Source organism: Macaca mulatta, chromosome 16 (assembly GCF_049350105.2).
Source record: "Macaca mulatta isolate MMU2019108-1 chromosome 16, T2T-MMU8v2.0, whole genome shotgun sequence".
Taxonomy (NCBI): Eukaryota; Metazoa; Chordata; class Mammalia; order Primates; family Cercopithecidae; genus Macaca; species Macaca mulatta.
Window position 1 is genome coordinate 52,427,393 of NC_133421.1, and position 23,751 is coordinate 52,451,143.

Genomic DNA, 23,751 nt, shown 5'->3' on the forward strand with positions numbered 1-23,751 from the left:
GCTGACGTGCCAGGTATGGTGCTAGCTAGTCGAGGGGGTATAAGATAAAACATGTCTTCGTCTTCAGAGAGTACCCTGTCATTAGCAGGAGAGGGACAGGCAAACAATCCCAACACCAAACTGGTAAGGCTGTGATGGAGCAGGACAAAAGGAAGGAGGACTGTCTGCAAGAACGTAGGAAGGCTTCCAGGCAGGTGCCATCCACCTATTCTACATGGAAGACGAGGCTTCCAGGCACCAAAGGGGCAGGGACAGACATTCTAGGTGGAGACAAGGGCAGATGCAAAGTCAGGGAAGCCTCCGGGAGCACTGAATGCACTGAGAAATTACAGGCAGGATCAGGTGACTCAAGATCAGGGAATGGTACAGCGCGAGGCTGGGAAGGCCGGCTGGAACCGAATTCAGATGCTGTGCTTATCCTACAGAAAAATAGGACATCCATCACGATCTCTTCCTTCTCGGGAAGCATCAGTGCTATCCAGGCACAGTGCCAGGCACTGTGGATTGTACAAAAAAATCCTTAGAAGCAGAGCAGGGTGGCACAGCCGAATACCAGGCACCCTGGCTCTCAAGTCAGACCACCTTTGATGCATATTCTGTGCCTTCAGCAAGTAACCATGTCTCTGAGTCTCAGTTTCCTCATCTATCAAAGAGGAACTCTGTGAGGATTAAATAAGGCAACATATGTAAGGTACTCAGGACAGCATCTAGCACTGTTAGGTGCCCCATAAACGGCTGTTGTTAATGAAGGTGGTGAAACAGATAAACATACAGAATGGTAACCAACAACCCAAGGCATCACGACTGCGCCAAGAGGTACCGTCCAATGGATAAAAGGCCGTATGTAAGCGCCAGTGAGTAGACAAAAGAGTGCAGCAGGGGTTCATAACTGCATTACTCGGTACCTACTATGTGCTCGCACCATTTATTGAATGAATGAGCAAAGGACATACCATACAATTTAGCATTAACCACATACTTGATGAGACTCCCAATTCCGAAGGTCACTTTATACATCTGCGCACCATGCTGGACACAGGCTGCAAGCTCCATAAATGCCCTAAATAGTCTCCTATTAGGGCTGGAGCTCCCCCCACAGCAGCACGGTCTCCAGAACCCTGCCCAGGACTCAGACTGCAATACAGACTTTGAGTAGCCATGAGTTGGGTAGAATGGCCTCATCATCATCATCCCCCCAACCTCGTGTGCTTACTGGTGGTTTCCAGGCCACCTCACGTGGACCCACTGAGGCCCAGAAACATCAGAGCTTCCCCCAAAGCAGAGGAAGGACCCAAATACATTCAGAAATGTCCCCAGTTAAAAGAAAACCCTCTAAGGGCACAAGGCAGAGGATGCAAGCCACGGCCAGACCATTGACAACTGGCTCCTCGGAGTCACGCGATGCCTGGTTACAAGGCGACCTTCTGGGCTGTCCTGGGCCAGTGCTCATAAATATGTTAGCTCCTGGGCAATTCTTAATTACTGCTGCACTCAAACCCAGCCATCTGTACCCTGTTCCAGCAAGAAATCCACAAACACACGGCACGCCCTTCACACAGGCAGAGAGGATGGGGAGCCAGGGACACGGGGGCCTTTGTGTCTTGAGCACAACAGTATCGGCTGCACAGAGAGAAACACGTGCAGGGGGCCGGCCATAAAGGACGTCCTATTCATCAGGCTGCACTTAGGAAACATGACACGCCTCAGAGGAGGCGCCCAGGCCCATTCTGGCTCAGGTGGGCTGTTCAGCAGAGCATGTAACAGGCCAAACAATGGGATCTTCCAGAACCCCTTCACCATAGCATCTTTAGGGAGGGCGGCAGGCCTGGGGACTCAGAGGTGAGGGACGAAAGGAAAATGCAAACTCTCCATTTTAGAGGTAGGGTCCATCTGTACAGAGGTCTCTGTGTGTGTATGTGTGTGTGTGTGAGAGAGAGACAGACAGACAGCCATTAAAATGGGGCCATTATGGGTATGTTAAATGCTGGGAGGCGAGAGTCCACGTTAGGAAGGACTGGAGATTACTGACATGCATTGTGCTTTATCCAACGTCATTCACTATTTTGGGGATAGAACGGAAATGGGCCTTGGGGTTCTGAAGCTGGGTCCAGAGCCCACTTCCCAGCGTGGTGCTAGCTTGCCTGGGATCTTGGGCAGTGGCCTACCTGCTCTCAAGTTTTTCCATCTGTACAAGGTTCCCTATCTCACAATCTCACAGGACTGTGGGAAAGCCTGAGTGAGTATAAATGGTGCCCAAGTGTAGGGCTGGAGAGAAATAGAACTTTCCATAGGAACCAACAGGAGAAATAATTAAATCACTGAAGAGAGCAAGCCTCTAAGGTGTACAGCCATGGGTATGAAAAATAGTCCACATGGATGGGGTAGGTGATGAGAAATGACTTAATGGGTATGATGTATGTTGTTCAGGTGATGGATATCCACAAAACCCTGTTAGACCACTATGCAGTCTATGCATGTAGCAAAACTGCACATAGACCCCACAAATCTGTGCACTTTTTTTTTTTTTTTTTTTTGAGACGGAGTTTTGCTCTGTCACCCAGGCTGGAGTGCAGTGGCATAATCTCTGCTCACTGCATCCTCCACCTCCTGGATTCAAGTTATTCTCCTGTCTCAGCCTCCTAAGTAGCTGGGATTACAGGCACATGCCACCACACCTGGCTAATTTTTGTATTTTTAGTAGAGACAGGGTTTCGTCATGTTGGTCAGGCTGGTCTCGAACTCCTGACCTCAGGTGATCCGCCTACCTCAGCCTTCCAAAGTGTTGGGATTATAGGCGTGAGCCATTGCACCTGGCCTGTACACACTTTTTAAAAAGGAAAAAAAAAAAATAGTCCATGTGCAATTCATACACGAAGACTTATCTCTCCATTAGTACAGTCCCTGAGGATCTGATTTGTTAGTCACCAGTTTGCCTGTCAGTGTTTGCAGTGACTACATTACGGTGGTGAAATAAAAACAGAAGTATTTTTTTTCCCAACATAGTATTTTTAAAAGATGGCTCTCCTCCACCCTCCAGAAAGCTGGCCAACAGCATGTGCAGCAGTGGGTGCGTTCTGCTGGAGAGCTGGGACCCACTGTCACCTGCTGAAAGCACAGATCTGAGGAGGGCTGTGTTATGCAGCTCTGAACTTCCAGTTACCTAGGAGAGCGAGATCCCTGGTTTCAGGCCACAGGCAACACGACTGCCCAGGGTAGGAGTTGCTTGGGACCACAGGCAATGCCTTTGCTAAGAGAAGAATGCTTCCTCTGTGTATGAAAGCACCATGAGAAGAGGCCTGGATAGTATGGCCTTAGAGATGTCTCTAGACACATCAGCTTCTTGGCCAGGATCCATTTCTGAACATCTTGGGAAGCCACAGCACTTGGCTTACCAATCACTGTTAACGGGATGTGCGGATGGGTGAAGGGCTATAAGGATGGATGGATGGGCAGATGGATGGGGATGGATGGATGAACGGGCAGATGGAGGGATAAATGGAAAACAACAGCTGCTATTTATTGGACACTCCTATATATCAGGCTCTTTATATATGTTCTCTCATTTAATCTATAGCAATCACATCTGAAGAAGTGTTCTGATCCCTGTTTTACAGATGAGGAAACTCAGAGAGGGTCAGAGAGGTTAAGTAGCTTACCCACATACTAAGTAGAAAGAACCGGAATTTGAATCCAGGCCTGTTGGGCTCCAAAGCTGCAAATTCGAACAATGTCTGAACCAATCCTCTCTGGGTGTCATTTCCCTCATCTTTAAAATGGAGCCACTGCCATCTGTCATTGCTTAGGTAGGCACCTTCCAAGGTCTCTAAAGTTCCTCATTAAACATGCAGCCGATCCCCTCTGGATAAAGGGGTGCTGCTTCAAGAGGGGCAGCAGAGACTGCTCTTGGGCACATGCTACTGCTTCTTGGAGCATCTGGCTGCGGGTTTCCTACCTGTCGTCCTCACAGCTCCCCTGCCTGTGGACTTCTGGCCCATGTTTCCTCACTAGCACAGCCACCTACCCCAAAAGGGGCCCAGAAGATCAAAGCAGCAACTGGGCAAACAGTTCTTATTGCTTCCTGTTTGCAGTCTGGATGAAAGGTCAGGTGGGGGTGGAGGTGGGAGACAGTCTCTGACCCGCTAGTTCAAGCACAATTCACACAGGATTTCTCAGAATAAACTGCACAGAAATGGATATGCTGGGGTTGGAAAACAGCAAGACGGGAGAGCAAGAGCAGGGATTTTTGTGATATCTGGGGCCTGTCTGGGGCTAACAGGCCTCAGGGACTGAGATGTGGGTGATGCAACTGCAAATACAGTGTGTTCCAGGCAGATGGACAAAAATATCAAATGCTCCCACCCTCCACCTAGGCAGAGCTCTGTCCAAAGCTCCCAGACCCACCCACACCACCATCTCCCCATCTCAGGGCTGTGGTTTCATCACTTCGCTTGGTTTCTTCTGGGTCGTGAGGTCTCTTCATCATTGCTCAAGAACAGACAGTACAAGAACAAGAGGTTTCTATACTTGACTCCCTAAATGTGCACGTCAGCCTGTGCAGAGGGCACCGACCTCACCGCCATTTGCTTCATCAGCTAGGTGGGCTCCGGAATGTCACCATTCCCCCAAAGCAGGGAGTAGCTCCTTCGAAGTTGGGAGGATGGTGGGCTTTCCACCCTTCCATCTCTGCTCCTGCCCCAGTCCCACTGGGGCGAAACTGGCTTGCCTCCTTTCCTGAGATGCTCACAGAACAGAAACCCACAATGCATTACTTGGCAAATATTAAATAACCAAAACCAACCTGCAAGGCATGCTTGTGCTGGTGGCAACCACCAGCTTTACTGAGCTCTGAGGAACCATACAGGCATTGCCCTAATGACTCCTCTCTATACCGGCAGTAATTGTTAATAATAGCAGCATTATTATACTGCTCAGAAACAGCAACATCAGTAATAAATAATAGCAGGCACGTGTTACTGTTACCCCATCTTGCAGATAAGGAGTCAGAGACTCTGAGGATTATGTAACTGGCCTAAGGTTGCTCAGCTGGTAGGTGGTTAAAATCTGGGATTTCTAAAAGGCAGGCTGATATCTGAGTCCTTGTTGCCCAGCCACTCTTCTAAAACATGGTGATCTGGAGGTGGTGGGAGGAAGTAGCACAGAGAAGAGTTTTGAAAATGTCCATGAAGCAGACCTTGTAATTCCCTGTGGAATTGGGTGGACGTGTCCCCACCAACCCCCTCCAGGGCTCCTTGGAGGGGCACAGGTTACTGCAAGTCCCCCATCCCAGGAGTTTTGGTCGAGGGGCTTAGCGCCCCCAAACTCTCCCCCTCCACCACCCAAGAAATATTTTAAAAGAACAAAACCTCCCCTCAGAGACTGTGAGAAAAGTCAGCTAGCAGGGCAAGTTATGAAGATGTCATTACGCAATGAACCGCTTCCGTGGACCACAATAGGTTTTTACATTTGCTACTGTACTACGAGAGATACCAAACAGCAATTTTAAACAGTCTCCTCCATTGCCCCATCTCCAGCCTTCCAGAATCACATGTGTTTCTACTTTAAAACCTGTTAACATGGTATAATACGTTTGGAGCACAAATCCAGATGGCCACGGGCCTCAGAAAACCCGCAGCATCCTGCTGAAGAACTGATCTTACAACTCCACCAACCAATAGCAGTGAAGGAGTTACCTGCACAGGTGGCCCGGCCCAGGTCTGAGCCGCCTGCTCCTGCTTCATGAAGCCCTACCTCTGCAGGGCCGTGGGGCAGCCTGTGGAGGCATCCACCACTTGGCTATTGTGGCCAGACTCTCTCCAGACGTCCAGTGGCCTTGGCCCTTCAGCAGACACTGGCTGTCTCTGAGCAGAAGCTGGAGAAATGCACTGGATTTGGCTGCCTGGGGAGCAGGTGCAGGAACAAAGCCAGGGTGCAGGGGCAGGCATCCCTTGGGTGGCAGGCTGTCATCGGCACAGCTGGTCCCACACAGTCCCCTCACTTTCCCTCACCCCAGTGCCTGCCTGGTCGGTGGCTCTCAGGGGTGTTGCATGTTCACCACTAGGATTCTATGTGGCTAGGGACTGGGCTGAGATAAGCACTCGATGCAGGAGACAAAGTCACTCTGCCGCCCATGTGTCATCTTCCGCCAAGACCCACACCGTCTAGCCAACCCCAGCTAGGGAAGCTGGTGTTGCCAATGGGGCTGCAGCTGGTCTGGAAAGGAGTCCAGGGAAACCACACTGTCCTTAAGCAGGGAGCGGATGAGACAGGAGAGGAGAGAAGGGGGGGAACTGATAAAAAGGACATCGGGGCTTGTCCTCTTTTTACTCCCATCCTTCTCATTTCCTTAGCATTAACTTTCCAAATGCTGTCCTCTTGTTTCAGCCCAAAGTCTCCCTCTCAGGCGGGGAGACGGGGTTCCATCTCACTTTGTGCTTCTGTTGATGTCTGTGTCTATTTTGGGTGTAGGTAATGCTGCTTTTGTGGTTCTGATTTGGAGAAGGTATGAATTAAAATGATGTCAAAGAACTTCTGATTTCTTTTCTTTTTTTTTTTTTTAGATGGAGTCTCACTCTTGTAATCCAGGCCGGAGTACAGTGGTGCCATCTTGGCTCACTGCAACCTCCACCTCCTGGGTTCAAGTGATTCTCCCGCCTCAGCCACCCGAGTAGTGTGATTACAGGCTCCCGCTACCACACCTGGCTAATTTTTTTGTATTTTTAGTAGAGACAGGGTTCCACCATGTTGGCCAGGCTGGTCTCAAACTCCTGACCTCAGGTGACCTGCCTGTCTTGGCCTCCCAAAGTGCTGAAATTACAGGCGTGAGCCATCGCACCCAGCCGAACCTCTGAGTTCTTGATACATGGGAGGCAAACAGATGAACTGGGAGGTTCTGTGATTCAGGAACTCCACGAAGAGAGAGCAGGATCCAGCAGGGCTGTCTTTTGCTCTTGGCAGGGCTGGTGCTTTATAACTGGCAGAAGGGCTGGTCTGGGCTTAAGAGAGGTCAGAGGACTGGGGCAAGTGACTTAGAGTCATGGCTTTCTGTTGTTGTGCCACCAGGGGGGATGTGTCTCCAAAAACACACAGTGAGTGGCAGTTCAGCCAGCCAGGGTCTCATCCGCACCTCCAGGCAACAGGCTGGGTCTCATCAGGCCTCAAACTCTAGGGGAGGTGCAAACCCTCCTGACCCCACTCACTCACTCCAGGATGCGGGGCCTCAACAGCAGAGGCCGAAAGGGGAACTGACCCTCTTTGTTATTTGTTGGAAAGACACTATTTATAGCTCCAGATCGTTAACTGCCTTTTTAAAAAGACTGTTCTCGGGGCCATTTTTAGAGCATCCGTCTTCCCTCAGATGGCTGCATGGTGACTAGAAATGGTAGTGCTGAATAGGTGCAATTACAGAGGCCCCTAATACGCCGAGACCATAACCGCGTGGAATTTCTCTTTGTAATCTAAGCATGTCCTTTTCCCCCAGAGCCTTTATTTAAATATTTTGTCAGCTCCCCACGCCAGCAGCAGGCAAGCTCCGTCTTGAGCACTCTCAGAAGATGGGAGGGGGCTGTTATGAGAGATGCCACTCCTGACCCCTCATTCTTCTTGACAAAATAAATCATGAAAGCCAAGAAGAAGGGTGTGCGAGGGCAGAGTCAGCTGCAGCCCCGGAGGTCCTCAGCACCCAAGGAGATGGCGTTTCTTTCTGGAATGCTGACAATTCGCTGACTTAGCTGCCTTGGTTATTGACCTGAACATCTAGAAGAAATATTCAGCACCCAAGAAAACAGTTCTGCTCTTTTAATCCATTAACTCAGACCCAAACTGGGACTGCTTCTCATCAATGGCATTTCAGAAATTAGGGACTGTGCACTCCCAAGAGACGCTCAATGAAACCTCTGCTCCCCATTCCCACCGGGAAGCGAATGTACACCTGCCAGACTTGCACGTAGAAAGGCTTGCCTTGGTATGGGCAGATGGGGGAACACCCCAGCCCAGGGCTGTGGGGGACCAGCCAACAGCCCAGAGAACCTGTCCCTGGCCACGCACCCTTCAAGGCAGGGTTCTCCCTGGGTAATCCCACCTTCCACAGTCCACAGTAAACAGAAAGTAACTGAGAAGTGAGCTGGGTGGTGATGGCATTACCAAATTAATTCCAAACTCATTATTCATGAGAGTCAGGAAGGAGCGGGAAAGGGGGGTTGGCCCCGGGGGCAGACCCTGAAGACTCCATCATGATGTCTTGGGAAAAGCCTCCAGGTCCTGAGTGACTCCTGTGCTTTTTTTGTGTGGAACATTCCTGGACTCATCTTGTGTAAAAAGAGGTAGCAAGATGCTTCCCTGGCTGTCCCATGTAAGTCAGCCCACCTCCTACCTGACTGCCTATGATTGAGGAATTCTCATGCAGGCGGCCTGCCCCTCATCGTAACATTTCTTAAGAAGGTGATTTTCCATGTACTATCTGCCATGCCTTTGGCTTACCCCTCAACCTGTTCACTCCTCAGGCAGGGATGAGGAATGCTATTATCGGGCATTTTGATGACCCAACAGTGGGCTCCATACTCCATCCCCTGAACCATCCTGGACAAGTCCCTTCTCCATTTTAGGCCTCAGTCAATCCATCTGTGAAACAGGGAGATCCCACACCCGGGGCTTCCACTGAGAAGGCAGCCACGACAGCATACATCACCAAACACTGAATAAGGCCAGACGTTATATGTATATTAATTTGGGAGGGTAAACATAGATGCTAATTCAATTTCTCCTTTCTTTTATTAGTACTGTTGGGAGGATCTCAAGCTGTCACTGAGTGGGTAAAAGTACTTTGTAGATGGTTTGACCTTAAAGATATTAGCTAAAGAAACAAAAAGCTCTGAACATCAAGTGTGAACCTCGTCATAGTGCCACATGCCTCTGCAAAGCCTCTCTCCCAGTAGCGAGGGCCTCATAAACTCACTTAATGGCAAAGGCCCAACCAGCCAATCAGTCCACTTGGAAAACAATCCTATGAGCTTGCCTCGGGAGCCCACATGGGCTCTGAGTCCTGTGACAGGAGGCTGTGATGTCACTGGACGCCCTGACCTCCCTCCCACCCCAAAGACTGATGGCAGCACAGACGCGTTCTGCCTCACAGACTCCCATCCCTCGTGTGCCCGCCTCAAGGAAGAAGTATTCTTACATTTCTAACTGATGTCTCAGGGAAATAATTAGATGTCACTACTCTAACATTACATTACAACTTCCCTGCAGATCCTGGAGGAAGGGGAAATGAGTTACAACAAGCAAACCAAGCTAAATACAGTGGGTAATTGAAAAAGTGGCCAAGGAAATCAGGAGGGGAGAAGCAAGCAAGCCAGACCTAAATGGATTATCAATCATTTCCTTTTAGGGCAAGCTTCACTGCAACTTAATCAATTGCCATTGCTTCCCAAATTCAATAAGAAAACTGATACTGTGGGGAAGAGGAAGAAAAAAAACATTAAATGTTCACCATTACATTCTTGATAGACACTGGACAATGTCCCCCACTCAATTCCAATCCAGTTCTAAGCTTATCGCATAAAAGAAATGTACAAGCAACAAAACTCAGATAATGTGTCACCATTACCACTAACAGTGTAAAGTGCCTGAGGCATGGTCTCCAGGCATCATTGGGACATGGGGTTTAATAGTCACAACAAGTGGTGGTTCTGAGGCTGGGCAGTCTGTCCTGGCTGTAGGGAGAGAAGGATGCCAGGTGGGGCTCCAGGAAGGTAGTTGTGTGACCTTTGGACCTCCAAGGTCTCAAGTCACTTGGCCTCGAGGGGCTGCAGCATCTGTTGCCATAGCAACCTGGTGAGGATAAACGCCATCACTTTTCTGGTTAATAAGCACATATCAAGTACCTATTATGTCCCAGGTACTGGGGACACCAAGAGGAACACAATATGGTCTCCTGCAGTTAAGATCCTCATAGTAACTGGGGGAGTCAGTGTAGGGAAATAATGATGGAGGCATGCTCAGGGGGTTCAGGAGGGAGGAAGGGGCACCCATCTGGGGACCCTCAGGAGTTTGTCAAAGGAAAGGTGGGTAGGGGTTAATATGTGCAAAAGTTGACAGGGAACCTGGTTGGTTAAGGAGCTGCTGGGGTCCCAGCTGCACTGAGCGGGGAATCCTGGCTGACAGGGAATGGAGAGGTAGGCTCCATCACGCCCAACCTGGAGGTCACACTGAGGTGCCTGAGCAGGCAGCCACCAAACTTGGCATGACCAGAATCACATTTCAGAAAGATCCCTCTAAATGGATCAGAGAGGCACAGGCCTGGAGGCAGGAGTCCCTGGAGAGCTGCTGCTCTGCCAGGGACAGATGGGACAGGTCCCTGAAGCAGAGCATGGCGGTAGGTGCAGAGGACAGGGTGACCCAGAGCTGGCAGGGCAGAGGCTGGCCAGATGTGTGAGAGATGGGGCCCAGGCTGAAGCCTCAGGTATGGCTTGAGCAACCGGGCACCATCACCCAGGAAGGGACACGGGTCAGTGGGGCGGCCTGGGATTTAGCCTAGCAGCCCCGCCTACTCACACTGCCCTACTTCTCACCCACAGGAAGCAGAAATCTTTCCAAGGAGCTCAGCCTAGTGCCCAAACACAAGGGAAGAAAGGAGTAGGAGAGCAGAGTCCCAGGCTCCCTCAGAAGTCTCAACAGGTTTGAGCAAAAGATCCCAGCAGGGGCTGCAGGCACTGCTCATGCCTCAAGAACGAAAATTCGAGCAGCAGGAAGGGATGGTTGTGAGTAAGTCTGTAAAGATATGGCCCACGGGTCAAAGCCCAGGCTTTATAGCCACACCTGTTCAGATCCTAGCTCTGTCACTGGCTGTGTGCCCATGGACAGGTTCCTTAACCCTTCTGTTTCTTCATCAGAAAAAATGGGCCTAATAACAGCCGGGTCAGCCTGAAGGTGAAATGAGATAAAGCAAAGGAAGTGCTCAGCCCAGTACACAGGCTTAGGGAGTGCTTAGCTACCGTCTTATCAACCTTGTTAAAAACAGTAACACCATCCCGGATAGAAGGCAGGTGTAGAACATTCCCTCGTATCTTTCAACACCAAGGAGGCAGGAAATAGAGCTTTTTAACGCTTCCCAAACAAGCGCGGGTGCACGCATTGACTACTTGCTGAGGAGGAGACGGGGGAAGGTGTCTCAGGACGCAACACCCCAGCTTCACTGGAGCAACTGGCGGCAGATGCTGGCGGCTCTTAGCTGTTCCTTCTACTTGATGGAGGGTGACTTTGCAAGTAACAAGGCTCTCTAGTAATGCTCCATAAAACTATGAATTCACTTGGAGAGTACCAAGTCTAATTACCTTGCCAAGACTCTCTGCATTTTTAAGAACCATTCCCCCTCCCCCGCCCCAAACTCTTGATCCTAAGGACTCTTGTTAGCAATACTTGGTGTCGTTCTTGTTTCGCCTGTTGCCGTGGCAACAAAGCAGTGTTTACCAGCCTTTCCAAGCTGGTACATCTTTATTAGCACCCGGATCCCATGAGGAGCAGGAAGCAGTGCAGAGGTTTAAAGAGCATTAATCCCCTTAAGCTTTGCAAACCTCTCTAGTTAGGGAGCCCATAAAGGGGCAGGGAGGGAGAGGAGAATTGAGGTCTCTGCCATTTTCAGGGCCCTCCTAGAATCGTTAAGCCTACATGAAGGACCAGACTGAAAAAACTTATCTCTCTGGAGCTTCGCTTTAAATTTCTTCTCCTCTTGAAAGAGACAAACTTGTGGGCTGCCTTTGCTTCACAAGAGAAGTCGGCTACCCATCCATCACAGAAGGGCTGCCGGCTCTTTCCTCACCGCCTCTCTGACCACACTGCTCTCTCGCGATAAACACAGTACTTTCAAAAACAACCGGTTATCTCTTGGCCAGGAGGAGCGACGGCCACAAAGGCACACGAGCTGGGTTGCCCGTGCACCCTCCTCTCTGCCCCTCTGCGATGAGAATCGAAGGATGATTCTGAGCCGAGATAGATTTCCAGTCTATTTCAAAAGAAAAAAACCGACCTCAGAAAGCTGCTCAAGAAAGCACCCCCATCTCCTTAGCCTCAGCCTGTCTTGGAAGGTTTTTCAAAGTCAACACCAGGGCAGAAGTGGGAAAGGAGGGAGAAGAACGGGATTCTTAACATCATTTAAAAGCAGTTCAATGTCCCAATCCCCCTCCCACCAAATAAACGTGTCTTTCATCTTTCATCCCAGCCTAGAAAATCAAAACCTGGCTAGGGGTCCAGGAAGACCTGTGGCTGAATTTTGAAAAACTGCATGAGTGAAAGATGATACTAACATTCATTCTGCCTTCTCAAACAGCTTTCAGTTTGGGGTGATTTTGCACTGGTCGAGCCTTGGCATCCATCATGGTCCCTAGTCTAGGGCTCTGTGCCCATGAGCCTAGTCCAATTAGGACTACTCAACTGAAGCACTGAGCCCTTAAGACTCTGGCCTTGGGGGGCTCATGCTCTAGCTGCAGGGATGGACAACCAAAGGCTGCATTTCCAACACTGCGGTTTCTGATCCCACTTTTGAATAGGCCAGGCAGGCCAGGCGCAGTGGCTCAAGCCTGTAATCCCAGCACTTTGGGAGGCCGAGATGGGCGGATCACGAGATCAGGAGATGGAGACCATCCTGGCTAACACGGTGAAACCCCGTCTCTACTAAGAAATACAAAAAACTAGCTGGCCGAGGTGGCGGGCGCCTGTAGTCCCAGCTACTCGGGAGGCTGAGGCAGGAGAATGGCGTGAACCCAGGAGGCGGAGCTTGCAGTGAGCTGAGATCTGGCCACTGCACTCCCGCCTGGGTGACAAACAAAACAAAACAAAACAACTTAAACAACTTAAACAAAACAACTTAAACTTAAACAAAACAAAACAAAACAATGAATAGGCCAGGCATCTCTCATTATTCCCAGTGGTGCCAACATTCCCAAAACAACAACAAAAAATTCTGAAGTCACTGGAACCCTTTTTCTTCTTTTGCTGGGGTAAAGAGTTCATTCAAAGACCAGTATCAGCCTCTCAGAAGTCTCCCAGCCCACGCCACATCAGCCCTACAAAGCTTGGTTCTTCCACTCTGAATTCTAGGGGCAGTGATTTCTGGGTGGTTTATGTTTATGTCCCCACTTATTTTCTAAAAATACTGAGGTGTCTTATAAAGCTTAAGTACATATAAAACTGGACATTAAGAACATGAATCAAAGCTGTAAAAGACGACCAGTCGCAGAAAGAAGAGCCCAATGGTCCCCCACGCTGGGGCTCAGAGAGGGTTGGGTGAAGCTCAGAAGCCAGAGAATCACCTTCCAGTTGTGGAAAAACTTCAAACGTAAGTTTGAACCAGAGGAAACTTGCCAGACTGTCTCTAACCAAGCAAGCCGTTGCTGGGCAATAGGGATTAAAAAAGACACTCAGGAATCAAGAAAGCCCATGAGCCAAGACCTCCGGGGACGGCGGCAGGGCGGGGACGGCGACACCTAGCGTCTGGCCTTGCTACTTCAGGCCTAGGCTAGAGCGTGCCAGGAGGCGGAAGACCCAGGGGCTGGATGCAGCAGGGCAGTGGGTGGGGGGCTGGGTTGGGGAGTGCTGGCTGGTCTCCATGCTCGGAGACAAGAAGCAGGCAGAAAGCCAAGCTCAGTTCCCAGGACTCTCTCAGGAAGGGAGTCAGGAATTACAGACCAGTGAACATCACTCTGAACTTTAATTAGACCGAGGCAACTCCCCCTGGGTTATATGGGTTACCCTGTCCCGTTAGCAGTAAAAACCCCTCGACCAGATGGCCTGAGGGTCTAGTGAGGAAGTGGTGGGACAGCGCCCAGGTGTGTGGTCAGTCCTGGGGCAGTAGCAGGAGAGACCTGCTGAAGGTCACATGAGCTGGGTCCTTGAGCCTCAGGACAAGGGGCTCTAGGTCCAGGGCATTCTCTGTTCCAGAAAACCCTTCTGTACAGCAAGTGGAGTAGGAGGTAACCCTTTGGAGCTGAGGGATCCAGGGAAGCTGGGCTATTGGTCTGGAGCGAGTGGTCCAGCCAGGGGGAGACAGGTTGGGTGGGCACAGGCAGGGCATGGCGTCTTCCTAAGCTGCTTTTCCTACAGGAGCGGTCAGCATATAAAATCACCTCTAGTCAATCCTTACCCCAAGCAAAGGACACCACTGTTTCCAGCTTTCACGCCCATGATCTTTTTAAATCCCTTCCTTCCCACCTTTAGAACCCAGTGAGAAGCCTCATAAGCAAATGGCCAACTGGGATACATCTTGTTATTAACCTCAACACCTGCATTTGAAAGCTAAGACTTTAGCAGCAGGTGGGGGAAGGGCGGTGGGGCATGGCAGGGCAGGAAGAGGGGGGTGTGAGAACACCAGTGTGTGTACATGCATGACCCCATGGGTGCACCTGGGGCTCGGCAGATGTCATGCAGCAACTGGCACATGTCAGGCACCTGATTCTACCTTTGCCTGAACAGCAATTTCCAATCCAATAGCGACCTCATCCCAGACGGCGGTCTGTGTGCCTTCTCCACCTACCTGAACCTACCTCTCCACCTACAGACCTCTGCCCTCCCTCCCAGCAGCAATCCCTGAGGCTCACACCAAGCCAGGAGTCTGTGGCCAAGCTGATTCTCCAGCCCAGGTGAGTCCAGTGAGGACCTACCCGCACAGGAAGAATTCAAGACGGAGTCGGGGCAGGTTCGGCCCCTGATCTGGAAACCTTATTTAGTCCAAGACATAATATTGCTCCTTTTGTCCCCTATCCATTTACCTCCTGAAATAAGGGGACTTTGATTCCCTCCCAGTTCATGGCTTCATTCAGGAAGCTCCACAGAAGTAGGCCATTATGTGAGTTCTAAGCCACTTTGAATAAACCAACACAATTCCTTTCAAAAAAGCACCGGGGGAAGGTCATTCATGTGAATAATAACCATTCTTTCTCTTTAATCATTAAAATAAATAAATTCAAATTGCATCTTCAAAGAGCACCCCATCCCCCCATCAATTCCTACTCTTGAGTTTAATAGAAAAATGGCTCCTGAAAAATTCTCCTGTGAACTGAGGCTGGGGCGGAAGACGCCAGCACAGTGCTCTCATTCAGAACACTCTCGAAAGCGGACTGAATCAGGCCCTAGACAGAGGGTTACGTGTGTGCCTATGTGTGTTGGTCTTGGATGTGCAAACTGTCTAACCCTGCTCTGAGTTTCCCTAGGAAAAGGAAAAATGTCCTGAACCTCGACTCTTCCCCAGGCTGAAAATCTCCAACATTTTCCAGCCCGGCTTCAAAGCTGACAGAGAGAAAAAGACAAGGGGAAATGGGTATTAAGAAAGCGGAGAGCTCGCCGGGCGCGGTGGCTCAAGCTTGTAATCCCAGCACTTTGGGAGGCCGAGACGGGCGGATCACGTGGTCACAAGATCAAGATCATCCTAGCTAACATGGTGAAACCCCGTCTCTACTAAAAAAAATACAAAAAACTAGCCGGGCGAGGTGGCGGGCGCCTGTAGTCCCAGCTACTCCGGAGGCTGAGGCAGGAGAATGGCGTGAACCCGGGAGGCGGAGCTTGCAGTGAGCTGAGATCTGGCCACTGCACTCCAGTCTGGGCGACAGAGCAAGACTCCGTCTCAAAAAAAAAAAAAAGAAAACGGAGAGCTCATTTGGATTTTTGCTTCACTTTTGATTCTGTCCCAAAAATTACTTTCGGAAAAGAAAAGGTAAAAAGAGGCAAAACAAAAACAAAAGGAAAAGAGACATCGTGTTCCCTCCCTGTGACCTCCCAAATCCCAACCTTGCTATTTTAAACAATGAAAAGCACAGTGTGTGAGGAACAGCTTGCATACAGCTGAAGCCGGCGTTATTTACTTCAGGCTTCCTATACTAACTCAACTTTTACTTCTTAAGCACTTTTGTTAACAAAGGAGAAGAACCAGGCCCAAACAGGGGTGCCTGTCAAGGAGATCTGTGCTTGCAGCGATCCTGAAGGTCGCCTGGGATGCTGTCCTCCCCAGACTAGCTGCAATAATGCCTTGCCAACCACTGCTTCCTGCTGCCAGCCGGAGCCACCAAACCCAAGCTCTAAGAACAGTTCTGCAAGCCCCCACTCCTGTGCACTGATAGCACTTAAAAGGAGCGTTTGTCTTCGGCAGCTATTCTCAATCCTATTGAGATTTCTAATTGGCTCAGAAAAGACTGCATTCACTGACAACTAAGGCGGGGATGGGGTGGTGGGAGGAGGCAGGCAGGCTGGCTTCCCCCAGTTCAGGAGAGAACACAGCCCGTGAAGATGCTGCTCCTGCTCCAGCATCAACCCTCCTCCAAATGCTTGGATGCCAGTCCAGGGTCTCAACTGACCTCCCTGCAGCCAGAGGTTGCTCCAAAAAGGGCCCATCTCCAAGCCTCTCTTGAACTCCTTTCTCTACTCAGCAAGGCCTTGGGCATCAAGCTAAGATCTCTGCCAACTGCTGATGCCTTGCCCCTAAGTACAAACGCAGGAGCCCACGTAGGGGTCAAGGAGCTATTGTCAAACAGGATTCCTGGGTTTATATCCCAATCTCCACCTCCTACTGCTTGTGTGACCTTGGTCAAGTTACTTAACCTCTCTGAGTATCAATCACCCATTAGGTAAATGGAGTGGCTAGATTGTAAACATTAAATGTGAGGATGGATGAAAAAGCCTCAGCAGTGCCTACAATGACTATTCTCATCATTCATCCATTCACTCAAAACATTAGATTCACCCAGGTTCTAATTTTCAAAGCTGAATGGTATTATAGCTGAGGATAGGGTGAAGGTGAGGTAGAAAGGACAGCAAAGAGCTCTCACAACAACAGGGTCACAGTAGTGAGCAACTACCAGAAACGGAGGGAAAAACAGCATCCCTTCTCCACTCAACCACAACTTTAGTTGCCGGACAGCAGCCCATTTGTTGCAACTAAACCCATTTGTTGCCAAAAAAAAAAAAAAAAAAAAAAAAAAGGCAGTGGGGAGGTGGGCTTGTTTTCCCAAAGCATAAACTCCTCTAGGGCAGGCACCAAGCCCACAAAACTGACCAAGTCTTAGATGGCGCCATGCACAATTAGATGCTTAATATAGACTCATTAACAACTCTGTTGGCCGGGGCCCTGGTGGCTCACACCTGTAATCCTAGCACTTTGGGAGGCCCAGGTGGGAGAATTACTTAAGCCCAGGTGTTCAAGACCAGCCTGGGCAACATAGTGAGACTGAGCCTTTTAAAAAACAAACAAACAAATACATAAAACAATTCTGTCTTTGGAAAAGTCAAAAGTTTGGTGTCTATGTGTGCAGGCAATGTCCAGGGCTTGAGAGAATAACTACTGTAAAGTCCAAAGAGCTTTTCAGTGGGGAAGGGGTAAAGAAACAGTGAGAAGTAAGGGGTGAAGAGGCAAACACACACAAAAATTGCCGAGTGTCAAAACGCCGCTCATTAAAAGCACTTCTTCCCTGGGGTTATCCGGGCTGACTCCGAGTGGCCATCTGACCCAGGAAACTCCAGGACTTTGCTTCATGAAGTGGAGTTTGAGAGCAAACCCTCTCCCTCTGCACGCCCCCCCACCCGCTCCCAGCCCCCACACCAAACTTATCCAGCCCTAGTGTTTACAGCTCACTACACCACAAATCTTTATTTCCTGTCACCCACTGGCCCGAGCTGTCCCTACTCCCTGTTTCTCCCAGACAAGTTAATAAGACGGAAGGCTCCCTAGAGGCCCAGAGCCGGCGAACATTATCACTTGGAAGCAAGGCAGAAATCCTGACACATCGGAAATGACTTCAAGCCTATTAATTACCCTTTCTTCTTTGGCAGATCTTTTTAAAGAAAGCTTGACAAATTGAAAGGAAGGCTATCACTGCCTCTCCGCCCCAATTAAGCCCCCACTCCCATCCCAATAACACAAATCTGACTTCTGTTTTTTTTTTTTTTTTAAAACCAATTAATATGTCAGAGCTGCACCCACCCCAGGAAGGCCCACCTATAATCTGCATGGACAGGGATACAAAGGGTAAGCCCCTCTGTACAGGTTGAGCCCTTGAAATCCGAGAGACCCAGGGGGCTGTAAGAAGAAGGGAGTGGTCAGGGCTTTGGACCCCAGAGTTGGTCTTCCTAGGACATTCACAGTGAGCCCAAACCCCTCTACACACACTGGGAGGAGGATGCCACGATGGGTACTAAAGAGCGTCCATATCTATGGGATCTCTCTTCCCTGCTGGGGTGGATGCAATGATGCTTTGATTCTTCGATGCAACATCATTCACAAAACACTCTGGATGAACCACAACAGAAAAGCACAGGGGACCCTGAATGCTAGAAAAACTGGAGTGTTTAGGGACCAAACAACCACCCTTTCTCCAAGTTGCATTGTCTACCACACTGACAACAAAATCTACTCAGGGTTCCCCTGAAACAATCCTTTCCTTAGAGAGGTTTATGCAAAAACAATTGGGTAGGTTATGTTAATTCTCCAGAGACATGTTTGTGTGTGTGTGTGTACTTTTTGTCTATGTAACTACTAAACATCACCAAAACCAAATGGATCCCAATGGGAATTTCAAACAGAACAACTGATTTTCTTCTTAAAATGTGTTCCTTCCACCAAAGCAGTCCCCATACTATTGAATAGCACTACCATCCCTCAAGAGCTCAACCCAAGAACCTAGAGTTCACTCTAATTTTTCTCTCTCCCCTCACCTCATAACCCATTTCCAATCCATCAGAATCTACCATATCTTATCTCCAAATATATATTTTAAGTCCCACTGCCTCTCCCCACCTCCACTGTACAACCCTTACCCAAGACGCCATCAGCTCTCCCCTGAACTTCTGCAACAAACTTCGACCGGCCACCCTACTTTCAAACATGCATTCCTGTCCTTCCTTAATTCAGGAGCCAGTGGGATCTTTCTAGAGCATCAGTCATATGCCTCTGCCCTTCTGACCTTCTTCTGAGGGTTCCTATTTGCCTTGCCTGGCTCACAAATCATTCACCATGCAGCCCTTGTCTACCTCTCTCAGTCATCTCTACCACTGTCTCTCTTGGAGACCCCAGGCCTCCACCTGTCCCACCAACACATCAGTTCCTTCCCATGCCAGGTCCTGGGCACTTGCTGTTGTTTGCTCCTTGGAATGCCTTTCTCACAGTTCTCTGCCTCCCAATTCCAATGCCTACTCCTCAGGGAGGCCACTCCCAGCTACCCACCTAAACAGAGTAGGCCCAGGCCCCCTCGCCAACAGCTCCCTATTTTCTCTTCTTCTTAGCCCTCAGCAGTACCTGAAATCGTGTGATGTATGTTCCTTCTTCCCGCAGAACATGAGCTCAGGAGGGCTGGGATTTGGCCTGCCTTGTTTCCTGCAGTACTGCCAGAACCAGCATTGCACCTGGAACATGGAAGGGCCCAGGACACAGTGGCTGTGGGGCGAGAGCATGAAGCCCTAGAGCCTCAAGCACAGATGTACCTCTCCTGAGGAAGAGGGGTTCACTCTGCCCCACAGCGGGAGGCTGCAGCCTGGCCACCCTGGGAAACCCAAAGGGAACACATGGACGGATCAGCACCCACTCCCAGAAATGCCAACCACTTCAAGCTGGCATCCACCCACAGCCTGACCGGCCCTGGCAACCCAGGAGAGGCCGTTATCACCATGCCATGCAGCCTTCCAAGGGCATTCTTGGATTTGAATCTCCATGCCTAGGTTTGATAAAGGCAAGGCCACCCACCAGAGCCCTATTTTTCTGGTGTAGTTTTTACCCTATCTCATTTTAAACTCAAACAAAATCTTTACGCCATTACCCAGGAAATCATCATTAAATCATTTGTTCGTTTTTTATTAGCGTCACAGTAATTAAAGAGAATCATATTTCAGAAATCTTCAGCTGCACTTATCAAAACCCACCCTCCAACCAATCAATTAGTATTACAATAACCGCCGTCCCTTGTTGCCGCTGCTATTAGCATTTTGATTGAATGTCTGTTGAAAAGTGACTGGTGACAGAAGATTGTGTTCAGAAAGTAATGTTTCTTTATTCGTTACCACCGAACCTTGTCTGGTTGTCTCCAGTCTCGGCTCAAAAGAGACAAGACAGTTTCCAAAAGCAGTCATTTTGGTGGTGGATTATATTTTCATGAGGTGCGTGATAAATTGGGCATAATTGCCCCGGCATCGCCAGTTACACACAGTGGCCTCCCGCTGACTGTGGCCTTCGCACCCAGCAGCTGCCCCTCGGCTGTCGAGCCCTGACGGGATGATAAGTGTCCCTTCTGCTGCCTCCCCCTCCCCCACCCCCATAATCTAGGACAATAAATACCAGGTCTTCACAAATGGCACTTCAGGCGACTCAGATGTAATAACGCCTGTGCCAGATAAGCCGGTGGCCGCTGTTATTCCCATGAAAGATCATCATCATTATGCACCCCCTTCTCTGCCAGGCACTCGGGAAACCTGTTATTCTAACATTCAGACTTATGTTCTCCAGTCGTCATAATAATAATAAAAGCACCAGTCAGTGCAGAGATGGGTTAACAAGCTCCATTATGGGGAGAGAATGGCTGTCTTCTCCAAGTCATAGGAATTAAAGACAAGAGTTCATTAAGTCACAATACTAGAATTTCAACAACCTGCTACTTCAGACAGCTCTCTTTACTGATCCCCCCCTACCCATCAGTGATGCCCTTTGTGGATAAAGGGAGATCTCTAGACAAACAAACACACGGAAGTTTCCATCTTTGGTCAGTCGACTGCCACAGCTGCTGCAACTAAAGGGGGTTCTGCTTTGATGTGTCTGGAACAGAACAAGGTGGGATATAGGGGTGGGGATGTCTGGAGTTGAGAAGGGCATGTGCTCCTAGCTATAAATATGGTAGCCGCTTCACTGCTATCCATCTGTCTGGTCCATACATCCATCCAGTTGCAATCCATAGCAAAGGACATGTGGGAGTTTCATCTTCGGTGCAGATAACCTTTGCCCAAAGAATCTTTGTCTGTTCAATTCACTCACCGCCCACCCCACGGTCCACTAGGCAATAGTGAAGAGGCACTTACGAGGTTGCATTACGAGGTTGCATTAACGCTCTACTTAAAAAAAAAGCGGGGGAGGTTCCAGAATTCAGAGGGGGGAAAATGTGCTATACAGTTCCTTTGAAAATCTTTCCTTTCTCTAAACTCAGTCTCCTTCTCTGCCCCAACCTCCCCCACCAAACGTGCTTGTTTCTCCACTGGCTGCCAGCCAAGATTTTATAATAGTGTCAGGTAGCAATTTCATTTTTAAAATGCTCTTATCAAGGATTTAAGGTGAAAGATAAGAACAGCACAGTAAATCATCATAAAGGAGTGTAGTATGAGGCATAGTATTTTACAAATCAAAACAGTTAACAAAATGAAAAGGCAAGGACAGGAAAACAAAGTGAGTTTAAGCATCCTTTGAAAGGGGGAGGGTAGAGGCCAAATTAAATAGAAAGATCATCCTTCAGATTTCCAAGCTCCCTTTGGTAATGGTCTCGGCATATTTGCTAAGAATTGCATGAACAGTCCAATTTCCATTTTAAAATAGGATGTTTTTAGAAGGCATATATATTGTCAAACCATTACACACACTTAACTGGGGGTTTTCATCGAAGTCATCTGACCTGCAAGCATGTGTTGCTAATATCACTGCTTTATTATTTATCAAATCAATCTCTTCATGGAATGACTAATAACACAACCCCAGCTGCTCTCCTCTTCCCACCCCAGCTGCTACTGCCCTGGCAGCAGCAAGATTCGCTGGGCTACCTGCAGCGCCCTACCCCCTGCATTTTGCTAAAGAACCTTATAAAGAAAAGAAAAAAGGGGATGAACCCAGGAGGTGCCATTTCTGATTCAAACCACTTTGTTTCTGGAAGCCACTTATCCTACCCAGGAAAAGTGAACAACGCTGCTAATGACCAGGCCAGGGTACTAGGCCTTATCAGGGGATTTTAATTAGTCCCATACTAAAGAGGCCATAAACCTAAAATAAAGCAAAATAAAACAGGGGCAGGTGTTTACTTACCTATTTTGATCCTTTATAGTGTTTTTGATTCCAGTTTATTTTTTGAAATCAACCGAGGGCCGGCTGGGCGCAGTGGCTCACGCCTGTAATCCCAGCACTTTGGGAGGCCGAGGTGGGTGAATCACGAGGTCAGGAGATGAGACCATCCTGGCTAACACGGTGAAACCCTGTCTCAGGCCGGGCGCGGTGGCTCAAGCCTGTAATCCCAGCACTTTGGGAGGCCGAGACGGGCGGATCACGAGGTCAGGAGATCGAGACCATCCTGGCGAACACGGTGAAACCCCGTCTCTACTAAAAAAAAATACAAAAAAACTAGCCGGGCGAGGTGGCGGGCGCCTGTAGTCCCAGCTACTCGGGAGGCCGAGGCAGGAGAATGGCGTAAACCCGGGAGGCAGAGCTTGCAGTGAGCTGAGATCCGGCCACTGCACCCCAGCCTGGGTGACAGAGCAAGACTCCGTCTCAAAAAAAAAAAAAAAAAAAAAAAAAAAAAAAGAAACCCTGTCTCTACTAAGAATACAAAAAATTAGCCTGGCGTGGTGGCGGGCGCCTGTAGTCCCAGCTACTCGGGAGGCTGAGGCAGGAGAATGGTGTGAACCCGGGAGGTAGAGCTTGCAGTGAGCCGAGATCATGCCACTGCACTCCAGCCTGGGCGACAGAGCGAGACTCTGGCTCAAAAAAAAAAAAAAAAGAAACCAACCAAGGGCCACGTCCATTTCAAATGTGCCTTGCGCCCTCCTACCTACACACAAACACACTCACAGGCACACACACTCTGCAAGCAATGCTCACACGCACATACACACAACACACACAGAGCTGGGATGCAACCCCAAAGTGACAACATAGCTTTTCACTCCTGAAAATAGTCATTAAGATGCTGTTTATTCTAACTTTTTATATATGCTCACCAGTCTCTCTGGGGCCTACCTGCAAATTCACAATAAATAAAAACATGTAATTAGATGATTTCCTCTTTGCCAAGGAATGATTCAATTGTCCATTAAAAGCTAGAGTTCTAAAAATTACATAAAGGGAAATTATTAGGTATTGTTGATACACATATCTCTGCTGTAAAACATATGAGCAAAATACAAAGCTTCTTTTGTAAATCTTACCCATTTTTTAAAAAGTAAGACAGCGTGGGGGAGGGAGCAAATTAAACCATAATTTTCAAACTATGTTTCCTCATTGTCACTCAGAAAAATTGCCAGGTGTTTCCAGAGTAGTTTATACATAAATATACTAGCTGAATCAGGAAAACTCTTTCCAGAGCAAATGAATCAACTTAATTAAAAGAAGACTTAAGATGCCAAAACTAGCGATTTTGGAAGTGGGGAGGAAATTTAGAACTCGATCTGTAAGCGCACACCTCTCTCTATCTGGCCTCTGGGGGAGAAGTGCGTAGACACTTTAAACACTGCCGCAGACCCCTGGCTAAAGCATGCCCTCCCTCCAGCCCTCCAGGGCAGCGACCAGGCAGCATGGGTCCCAAGAGGACTGATGCTTTAGATTCAAACCAATACTTTCAGTCCTTCTTCTAAATCAGCTGTTAAGAACAGCTATGACAACACTAAAGGCACTTTTCCCCCCTCTTAAGCCAGCAAGAAAAAACTCTCATTAGTTTGCTGGGTTCTTTCCTTGGGTGCCGGAAAAACAGTGTTCCCAAATCATCTCTTTAGGTCTCCGAGGCCCTCTTCAGAAGACAGGTGTGGCTCCTACATGCCCCTCTA

The 23,751-nt window shown here is 49.0% G+C and overlaps 1 protein-coding gene and 3 long non-coding RNA genes across 23 annotated transcripts in view; 1 reads left to right on the plus strand and 3 right to left on the minus strand.

Annotated features, from left to right (window-relative positions):
- MSI2 (musashi RNA binding protein 2) overlaps positions 1 to 23,751 on the minus strand; it is a 433,576-nt gene that overhangs the window by 120,514 nt on the left and 289,311 nt on the right. The window lies entirely within an intron of this gene.
- On the plus strand, positions 6,517 to 13,302 carry LOC144335538 (uncharacterized). Its single transcript, XR_013406468.1, has 2 exons — positions 6,517 to 6,730; positions 12,738 to 13,302. It is a non-coding gene; the product is annotated as an uncharacterized LOC144335538 (long non-coding RNA).
- On the minus strand, positions 8,760 to 11,420 carry LOC144335539 (uncharacterized). Its single transcript, XR_013406469.1, has 2 exons — positions 11,238 to 11,420; positions 8,760 to 11,138 (listed from the first exon to the last, which is right to left on the minus strand). It is a non-coding gene; the product is annotated as an uncharacterized LOC144335539 (long non-coding RNA).
- On the minus strand, positions 19,196 to 22,952 carry LOC144335536 (uncharacterized). Its single transcript, XR_013406465.1, has 2 exons — positions 22,519 to 22,952; positions 19,196 to 22,188 (listed from the first exon to the last, which is right to left on the minus strand). It is a non-coding gene; the product is annotated as an uncharacterized LOC144335536 (long non-coding RNA).